Raw genomic sequence first — 6,650 nt, 5'->3', positions numbered from 1 at the left:
CTACCGCACCTTCGACAAATACAAGAGATGGCGTGGTACCAGCGCATGGGGATTAACGTCTCCAGAATGATTATGCTGGTGAGTTTATAGGCAGTAACCATGGCTTTCGGCACCTGCAGAGGTGCTTGTCGGACGGGGCAGCGACGGTTCTCTGTACGTGACCCTACCCGAGAGCTTGCAGTAACCGTCGCCTACTTGCCGGTCAGCTTCAGCTCTTTCGATGTCCTGGAGTGGCGCATTTTAAGACCTGAAGCAGGCGGCGGGTGAGTGAAATTTCTGTGCGCGGCTCTGCGAGCAGAACAACAGAATGGCGCGCCATTTCTGGGCCGGGCGAAATCTGGCTTAGCCAAATTGCCGCCTTTTGGATTGGTCTATGAACGCGTTACACACTTGGAATTCTGCCGACGAGGGCTACAGCGACCGCGATGTGAAGGCGGACGCCTGGTTATCGGTGTGCTCGGGGATGTATCCGGATTGGGACAACGCCACAGCTGACCTTCAAAGTCAGATATGTAAGTAGACATTTATATGTACCTGGTTTGCTGTATTGCTTGCTCTGCCAGCGACAATGTTTCTGATTTAACTGAATTCTTCCTTGCAGCCAAAGAGACAAAGAAGTTTAAAAAAAAAAAAGATTGCCCTTGTATCTAATTATTTTCTTCAACTTGCAGTGAAAGATGTCAAAAATCGATGGCGCTCTGTCCGCGATCACTTCAAGAAACACGAGAAGGACTGTGAGAAAAGTGGCTCTTCCCCCTCAAAGAAGAAATGTCCACACGGCGAGGAACTGGCGTTCCTAAGAAGCGGAAGACAATTGCGACCGTAAGGTTAATTCTTCGCTCCCTGCCTCATTGGTAACTTACAAAATTGTTGTCCTCCTCTAAATAATTCTTGTTTTATCTTACACAGAACCAGCGGCAACTTGCAGCCGTCGCAATCCGCGAGCCAAGAAGCTTCACAAGAATCCACCGAGCAGGCCCCACAGTTGTCCGCTGATGCAGAAATTACTGAAGGTACCCCAACCTTGGACGACAGCCGACTAAGTGCACCTGATTTGGACCCCATTTCCGCTACCACGGAAGTGGCGGGACAAACAGCGTCGGGCAGCAGTAGTACTGGTAGCAGGGCAGGGAGCAACCGGGAGCCCAGTTCCGAGCGGTCCGGTCGTAGCGTAGCTGCTCGGCCCCGGAAAAAAAAAATCAGCCTGATGCAGCCGAAGAAGCACTGGCAATGTTGCGCCGCGCTGACACAGAAGATCAGTGGGATACGATGGGTGCGGCAGTGGCGGCACACATTTGTGAATTATCCTCAGAGCGTCAGTGGGCAATGGCTCCAGTTATTTATGCCGCTCTTGAGGTCTTTGCGGCGCCACGGCCTATCGCAGACTTTTGCGACATAATAAAGGCAATGAAAAATGCGGCCTTTGCTGTCCAGCCCTCCACACGAAACTTGCTTCCATCACAATCTTACCCTGACCAACCAGACAGGCTTTCTAGGACACCAGGCTATCCCATCCAGTATGTCTCACACGATAGTGCTTTCACAGACTAATTCTAAAATCCTATCCGGAAAAGAGGGCTTTCATAAAAGAACCTTTAATAAATATGCAGATGATGCATTCCATTAACTCTTGTATATCTAATGAAGCGCCTTGATAAGTTTATTATAGAGAATCTGCTGTGAATGTGTTCCTTAGCAAGTACTCTTACATACAGTAATTAGCTTCTAGCCAGCTCCAGTGTGTTTAGCGCACTATATATTGTTCATGCACTTTTTTTGCTGGTTTTTAGATATACACAAATCTGATTTCAGTAGCTCTGATCCTTACTGTGTGATTCAATAATAGATATTAAAGATATTGAAGAGAGGTAGGTGGTCTCTCTTGGCTCTGTTCTATAAATAGCTCATTAAAGAGAGGTAGGTGGTCTCTCTTGGTTCTGTTCTATATATAGCTCATTGAAGAGAGGTAGGTGGTCTCTGTTGGTTCTGTTCTATTATATATAGCTCAACGCGTTTCTTCGCTTCCGCGATTCATCAGGAGCAACAGTGCCATGCACATAGAGCCAGATAAAGAAATCAGGACCAAGCACTCTATTGTGAGTACATTAACCCCTTAATGACATGGCCTATTTTGGCGTTGAGGACCAAGCGATTTTTATTTTATTTTTTTTGGATTTTTCCATCTCCATTTTTCAAAAGCCATAACTTTTTTATTTTTCCGTGGACGCGGCCGTATAAGGGCTTCTTTTTTGCGTGGTGAGCTGTAGTTTTTAACGGTGCCACTTTTGGGTACATAGGCTATATCGTAAAACTTTTATTATTTTTTTTTTATGATAACAGGGAGAGAAAACGCATCAATTCTGCCTTAGATTTTTTTGTCTTTTTCTTACAGCGTTAATCATGCAGCAAAAATGACACACTAATTTTCTTCTGCAGGTCGGTACGGTTACAACGATACCAAAATAGTTATATTTTTTTTAGGTTTTTACACTTTTTTGCAATAAAACCCACTTTTTTTTTGGAAATCTTTTTTTTTTTCTCTATAGCTGCATTCAAAATCCTGTAACTTTTTTCTTTTTCTATGTACGGAGCTCTATGAGAGCTTATTTTTTGCAAGATGAGCTGTAGTTTTTATTGGTACCATTTTGGGGAATGTACGGCTTTTTTGATCACTTTTATTGCATTTTTTGGGAGGCAAAATGCTAAAAATTAGCATTTTGTCTCTGTTTTTTAGCGGTTTTTTTTTACACTTTTTGTCGTACAAAATAAAAAGCGTGTTCAACTTTTTGTACACATCGTTACGGACGCACAAATACCCAATATGTGGGGTTTTAATTTTTTTTTACCTTTTTTTATGCTAATATTAGAAAAAGCATAAAAAAGGGTTTTTAAAAAAATTTTTTTACATTTTTCTTTTTTTATGTTTTTCTTTTTTTTACACTATTCGAGTCCCTATGAGGGACTTGCAGCAGTATGCCTATGATTGCTGTCATAAGGCATGGCAGAGCTACTCCTCTGCCATGCCTTATCGCTTATACAGCGATCATAGGCATAGGCAATACAGGACGCCAGTGTCTGGTGTCCTGTTGCCATGGTGACAGGCCGGGCTCTCGCAATGACATCACGAGAGCCGGCCAGAGACACAGAGGGAGCGCGATCCCTCTGTGAACTCTTTCCCTGCCGCGATCTACTTAGATCGCGGCAGGGAAGGGGTTAACAGCGGGGGGCGCATCTCCAATGCCCCCCTGCTGTTGCAGCGGGATGCCGGCTGTGACTGACAGCCAGCTCCCGCTGCGGGATAGCGCTGGATCTTATGTGATCTCGCGCTATCCCCAGGACGTAGCGGTACGTCCTGTTGCGGGAAGTACCAGGCTCCCAGGACGTACCGGTACGTCCTGGAGCGGGAAGGGGTTAATCCAGTATGCCTTTGGATTAAATGTACAGAGTGCATAAAGTCAACTCACTAGCGTTTGCACACTCAATAATGAATTTTGAGTTGGTTAAGTTGTGCAATTTAATGATCATCCATCATGGTCACTTAAATTGGTTACAGCTAGGATGCACATCCGCTAGTGTCTATTTCTATGACGCGCCTGTACACGTGATAAGATCAGGATGACGGCCGGTCACATGACTAACTAGGGGATGACGTAACTCCCCACCTGACCGAGCCGGGGGCGGAGCCAGCCATATGGGCGTTCTGCTGGCAGGCATACTTCAATCATCATAAGTCCTACAAGGCTCATATTCTATGATTCAGCAGCGCGGCATGTTATCTCTCCGTCCTACACATCTAAACAGGTAAATAAGGATGATTTAGTTAAACGCTCCATAAGATAAATAATGATGCGGTAGGTCATGTGATAACAATCACATGACCCCGGAAGTAACCGCACTGTTTTGCGGAGCAAATTTTTACATCATCAAAGACTATTGCATCAGATCGGATGGTACAGGGGGATGCAATGATATGCTCCCAGTGGGGAGTCTCCTTTGTTAGTAGATTGGTACAATTATGCAATAGATAAGGCATCATTTATAAACAGGCCCATTGAAGGACTACAGTAACAGCTGATTGGCTGGCAGGCACACACCAACAGGGGGGAGTGTCGCATTGGGGCTTTATAAATGAACATCCGGCTAATTGCACATCAGATGCCTCCAGCCTACCACTAAGGCTGGAGCTGCTGCCAGATCCTCTTTATTTGTTTATTTGGATCGCTTACCACCCTCTTTAGCCGGGCTACTGGTGATTAGTACTAGTGCCTGAGTACAGATAGGGACCTTAGGTGAAATATTGGTACCCTTACGTACAAAAGGGCTTGCAACCTTGAGAATTTAGGGTCAGTACTTAGAAAGCTAGGTTGAAAAACCATCTAGTACTGAGCCAGATTGTTGTCTGAGACCCTAAATAGCTCTAAATTGGTCTCTGGCAGCCTAATTCCATCTAGAAATAGACACTAGCGGATGTGCATCCTAGCTGTAACCAATTTAAGTGACCATGATGGATGATCATTAAATTGCACAGCATAACCAACTCAAAATTCATTATTGAGTGTGCAAACGCTAGCGATTTGACTTTATGCACTCTGTACATTTAATCCAAAGGCATACTGGATTAATGTACTCACAATAGAGTGCTCGATCCTGATTCCTTTATCTGGTTCTATGTGCATGGCACTGTCACTCCTGATGAATCGCGGAAGCGAAGAAACGCGTTGAGCTATTTATAGAACAGAACCAAGAGAGACCACTAGAGATGAGCGAGCATACTCGTCCGAGCTTGATACTCGTTCGAGTATTAGGGTGTTCGAGATGCTCGTTACTCGAGACGAGTACCACGCGATGTTCGAGTCACTTTCATTTTCTTCCCTGAGAAATTTGCGCGCTTTTCTGGCCAATAGAAAGACAGGGAAGGCATTACAACTTCCCCCTGCGACGTTCAAGCCCTATACCACCCCCCTGCAGTGAGTGGCTGGCGAGATTAGGTGTCACCCGAGTATTAAAATCTGCTCTCCCGTGGCTCGCCACAGATGCCTTCTGACATAAATAAGGGAAAGTGCTGCTGCTGGTGCTGTTGCTATAGGGAGAGCGTTAGGAGTTATTTTAGGCTTCAAGAACCCCAACGGTCCTTCTTAGGCCATAGAAATCGCAGATCGCACCTATGTGCGATCTGCGATTCCTGTTCTCTTCTCTATATGCGCTCAATGGGGCCGGCGGCAGCAGCGCCGACCCCATTGAGAACATATAGAAGCCAAATCATTCTTCTCTGCCACAGCTGTAACAGCTGTGGCAGAGAAGAACGATGTTTGCCTATTGAATTCAATGGAGTCGGCAATACAGCAGGTTCCACTGAAAGCAATGGGCTGCCGGCGATCGCGGGATGAATTGTCGGGAAGGGCTTAAATATATAAGCCCTTCTCTGCAATTCATCCAGAAATGTGTTACAATAAAAATATATACCATATATACCGGCGTATAAGATGACCCCCCCAACTGTCACCTTATACGCCGGGAATACAGCGGAGCAAAGAATAAAAATCATTACTCACTCTCCTGGCGTTCTGCGGCGCTGCTGCAGGCTGTCGCTCCCTCCTGGTCCCCGGCAGAGCATTGCTTTCTGGACACAGGGCTTGAAATCCCCGCCTCCAGAAAACACACGTGCCTTCAGCCAATCACAGCCATTCAATGACATCATTGTCATTGGCTGTGATTGGCTGAAGGCACGTCGCCCCGTCGCCTTATACGCTCTTCCCGACAATTCATCCTGCGATCGCCGGCAGCGCATTGCTTTCAGTGGAACCTGCTGTATTGCTGGCTCCATTGAATTCAATGGGCTAACATCGTTCTTCTCTGCCACAGCTGTTACAGCTGTGGCAGAGGAGAACGATCTTTATGCTGACAGTGGGGGGGGGGGGGCACTCTTGCCGCTATTGTGGCTTAATAGTGGAACCTGTGAACTTGAGATGCAGCCCAACATGTAGCCCCTCGCCTGCCCTATCCGTTTCTGTGTTGTTCCCATCACTTTCTTGAATTGCCCCGATTTTCACAAATGAAAACCTTAGCGAGCATCGGCGAAATACAAAAATGCTCTGGTCGCCCATTGAATTCAATGGGGTTTGTTACTCGAAACCAACCCTCGAGCATCGCGAAAAGTTTGTCCCGAGTAACGAGCACCCGAGCATTTTGGTGCTCGCTCATCTCTAGAGACCACCTACCTCTCTTCAATATCTTTAATATCTATTATTGAATCACACAGTAAGGATCAGAGCTACTGAAATCATATTTGTGTATATCTAAAAACCAGCAAAAAAAGTGCATGAACAATATATAGTGCGCTAAATACACTGGAGCTGGCTAGAAGCTAATTACTGTATGTAAGAGTACTTGCTAAGGAACACATTCACAGCAGATTCTCTATAATAAACTTATCAAGGCGCTTCATTGGATATACAAGAGTTAATGGAATGCATCATCTGCATATTTATTAAAGGTTCTTTTATGAAAGCCCTCTTTTCCGGATAGGATTTTAGAATATAGTATTTAATTAAAGTTCAATTTTAATCGAGGATTACAGTCTGTGACATTATTCAAGTATTTACTGATCCCCTGCAGCTGTGAATTTTTGGTTTCACAGACAACATGCCGAT

The sequence above is a fragment of the Eleutherodactylus coqui genome, chromosome 5 (assembly GCF_035609145.1).
Source record: "Eleutherodactylus coqui strain aEleCoq1 chromosome 5, aEleCoq1.hap1, whole genome shotgun sequence".
Lineage (NCBI taxonomy): Eukaryota > Metazoa > Chordata > Amphibia > Anura > Eleutherodactylidae > Eleutherodactylus > Eleutherodactylus coqui.
The sequence above is the reverse complement of the archived record's forward strand: the minus strand, read 5'-3'. Positions refer to the sequence as shown.